General features: G+C 39.3%; 1 long non-coding RNA gene across 1 annotated transcript; it reads right to left on the bottom strand.

Annotated features, from left to right (window-relative positions):
- Positions 1-2,268: 2,268 nt before the first annotated feature.
- On the bottom strand, positions 2,269-3,598 carry LOC148999769 (uncharacterized). The gene is made up of 3 exons (XR_016170660.1): positions 3,533-3,598; positions 3,371-3,448; positions 2,269-2,311 (listed from the first exon to the last, which is right to left on the bottom strand). It is a non-coding gene; the product is annotated as an uncharacterized LOC148999769 (long non-coding RNA).
- Positions 3,599-3,866: the final 268 nt, after the last annotated feature.

Below are 3,866 nucleotides of genomic sequence, written 5' to 3'. Positions count from 1 at the left end.
CCAAAACGAGTTGGGATGAGCAAGGAGTAAGATCATGTTGATTTTGATGAATATGGCACTTCGCCTTGTGTGCTTTTGTGAGCTGTTGACCTAAAGCAAATTCATCCCCTAGTTTTATACGCCCTGAGATCCAAACCTAAATGAATTGTTTTTCTATTAATGCTATGGTCACGTAGGCACCTGTCCACTGCCTTGCTAACTATGTTGCTAATCTATTGTTTTGCTTAAATCCTCAAAATGCAGCATGATTTCAATTGTTGTTGGTCTGATTGTAAACCTGTATTGCTATTGCATGACTATGTGCGCATCATTAGGGCTTTTGGACTTGTTTTGGCCATCCTAGCTCCAAATATTTTCCCTTTGCCATTGGCTTCACAAGTCCAGTATTGAATATCTTGTACTGTTTGGCCAATGGCCGTGAAGCTGAATATCACATGATGTTGCTAACTAACTAACTTGGTATGGCTATTTGGTATGAGGGTAACCACCTCAACTGCTCTGCTTAACTTGAGATCTGTATAAAAATCAGTGAACTTGCTTATGGAAGCTAGAGACTAACCTCTGATTTGGGTTTATCGTTTTGGTGATATCTCAGATCTGGTATTCCGAACAGAACTTGAAACATATGGACCCATATTATACTGGATAAACCTATTTTTCAATTGCTAAAACTGAATGGTTTGCTTCTTTCTCTTTTTATTCTTTTACCTGTTGCTACAACTTTGATTTGATTTGCTTTATAATGAAAGGGATGTCTTCGGAAAAGCTTTACTAGCTGTCTTAATTGCCCTGTGAAACTGTGAAACATCCTTTTATTGCTTGAAAGACCGGAGGATATCTTTTCTGCTTTACAGGTTGAATAGTTGGAGCAAGAGGTAGCTGAACTGCGGCAGGCCCTTACAGATAATCATGAACAAGAATGTGTGATGCATCAGGTATTGATCGTTCATCTATCTATTGTCCCTACTATACAATGTTGGGCATTGCAAGGAATGCATTTCTGTGGTGTTTGTTCGAGAAAACTTGTAGCTGGTCTCGCTAATCTAGTTCCCTTACAAATGGGAATTATGCAGAATCAGTTGCACATGACTAAAGCTAAAACTCTCTTCTGTTATAGTCTTATTGCCTGATTGGCTTTGGTGATGGGTTTGATTTTCGAAAGAACCTCTTAATGAAAACAGGGGGTAAGGTTGAGCACGTAGACCCTGCAGTGGCAGAATCCTGGTGCACCACCGGGTATATGCCTAATTTGCTTTGGATATAATGTTAGAACTTGCTGTAACTTACGTTTCCCCACCATCCTTCTTTTTCTGTTGTTATATTACCTGTCCATTTCCCAGCTTTGAGAACTCCAAGAAAAAAAATGTGAACAATCCTTGAATGGGTTGTACTGCAAATAAGTGTGAAATATAGTACAACTGAAGTAGTAAAGTTGGATAACAAACAAACTCGCTCCACTCAGGATCTCCTTGAACAAAGTTCAACAATCATTTTGTATTCAAAAACTGGGGAACAATTGATTGACTTGTAGATTAGATGATCAATTGTAGTGAAAAAAAATACATGGCTAGTCCATCCATAATTTTTTAATTGGGGGTGATAGGGTTCATAGGATCCAGATTCTATTGTAATTTTGCCATTAAGTATTAGTCTCAGAAACATACATTGAAGAATGATTTTGGTTTCTTTGAGGTAGTATTAGCTGAGCACTTAAAAACACAGATTTTAGGTGTATTAAAAAGACTCAAACTACAGCCTCTCACCACATTTGCAGTACAACCCATTCAAGGATTGTTCACATTTTTTTTCTTGGAGTTCTCAAAGCTGGGAAATGGACAAGTAATATAACAACAGAAAAAGAAAGATGGTGGGGAAACGTAAGTTACAGCAAGTTCTAACATTATATCCAAAGCAAATTAGGCATATACTCGGTGGTGCACCAGGATTCTGTCACTGCAGGGTCTACGTGCTCAACCTTACCCCCTATTTTCATTAAGAGGTTCTTTCGAAAATCAAACCCATCACCAAAGCCAATCAGGCAATAAGACTATAACAGAAGAGAGTTTTAGCTTTAGTCATGTGCAAGCTGATTCTCGCATAATTCCCATTTGTAAGGGAACTAGATTAGCAGACCAGCTACAAGTTTTCTGAACAAACACCACAGGAAATGCATTCCTTGCAATGCCCAACATTGTATAGTAGGGACAATAGATAGATGAACGATCAATACCTGATGCATCACACATTCTTGTTCATGATTATCTGTAAGGGCCTGCCGCAGTTCAGCTACCTCTTGCTCCAACTATTCAACCTGTAAAGCAGAAAAGATATCCTCCGGTCTTTCAAGCAATAAAAGGATGTTTCACAGTTTCACAGGGCAATTAAGACAGCTAGTAAAGCTTTTCCGAAGACATCCCTTTCATTATAAAGCAAATCAAATCAAAGTTGTAGCAACAGGTAAAAGAATAAAAAGAGAAAGAAGCAAACCATTCAGTTTTAGCAATTGAAAAATAGGTTTATCCAGTATAATATGGGTCCATATGTTTCAAGTTCTGTTCGGAATACCAGATACAGATATCACCAAAACGATAAACCCAAATCAGAGGTTAGTCTCTAGCTTCCATAAGCAAGTTCACTGATTTTTATACAGATCTCAAGTTAAGCAGAGCAGTTGAGGTGGTTACCCTCATACCAAATAGCCATACCAAGTTAGTTAGTTAGCAACATCATGTGATATTCAGCTTCACGGCCATTGGCCAAACAGTACAAGATATTCAATACTGGACTTGTGAAGCCAATGGCAAAGGGAAAATATTTGGAGCTAGGATGGCCAAAACAAGTCCAAAAGCCCTAATGATGCGCACATAGTCATGCAATAGCAATACAGGTTTACAATCAGACCAACAACAATTGAAATCATGCTGCATTTTGAGGATTTAAGCAAAACAATAGATTAGCAACATAGTTAGCAAGGCAGTGGACAGGTGCCTACGTGACCATAGCATTAATAGAAAAACAATTCATTTAGGTTTGGATCTCAGGGCGTATAAAACTAGGGGATGAATTTGCTTTAGGTCAACAGCTCACAAAAGCACACAAGGCGAAGTGCCATATTCATCAAAATCAACATGATCTTACTCCTTGCTCATCCCAACTCGTTTTGGAAACTTTGAATACCGCTAAACTGAACCTTAAAACCCATTCACAGCATCGCCACCCCCTTGAAGAGCTCCCCAAGTTTGATAAATAAAAGGGTCAATATCGACATCGCAAACTGAAAGCAACTATCGAGTTTATGAAGAAACCCATTTGCAAAATATCACAGAGCCAGTGGAAACTAAGCAAGACTGTTTTATAAGTGGGCTTTTACCTTAGAGGCGGTGCTGCAAACACTGTCGTTTGGTTTAGGAAAAGCAGCTACTCTCGTTGCCGTAGCCGTCGCCGTCGCCTGAGAAGGAAGGTTTATCACAGCATTCCCTCGATTCAACGAAATAGGGTTCCCTAATAAATCCAATCGAGAGTGGGCTTTTACCTTAGCGTAGGTGCTGTGTCGTTTGGTTTATGAAAAGCAGCTACCTCGATGCCGTCGCCGTCGCCGGAGAAGGAAGGTTTATCAGCGTTTTCTTGATTGAACGAAAATAGGGTTCTAAATTGACCGTGAATAGTAGATTAGATTTGGAGGGGTTTTATTGTAAATTAAAAAACTCTAAAACCTCTCATGTAAAACAACTTCAAATTTACAATTTCTACCCGCATTTGAGATTTTAACGGTTAGATTAATTAGGGCCACGTGTCGTGTTCGCGGCAGTGAGCGGACGATATCCGCTCTGCCGCGAACAAAAATCCTGCTACGGAAACCAAATTCC

Source organism: Hakea prostrata, chromosome 11, assembly GCF_041222555.1.
Source record: "Hakea prostrata isolate BN-2017 chromosome 11, UWA_Hpros_2, whole genome shotgun sequence".
Taxonomy (NCBI): domain Eukaryota; kingdom Viridiplantae; phylum Streptophyta; class Magnoliopsida; order Proteales; family Proteaceae; genus Hakea; species Hakea prostrata.
The sequence above is the reverse complement of the archived record's forward strand: the minus strand, read 5'-3'. Positions and strand labels throughout refer to the sequence as shown.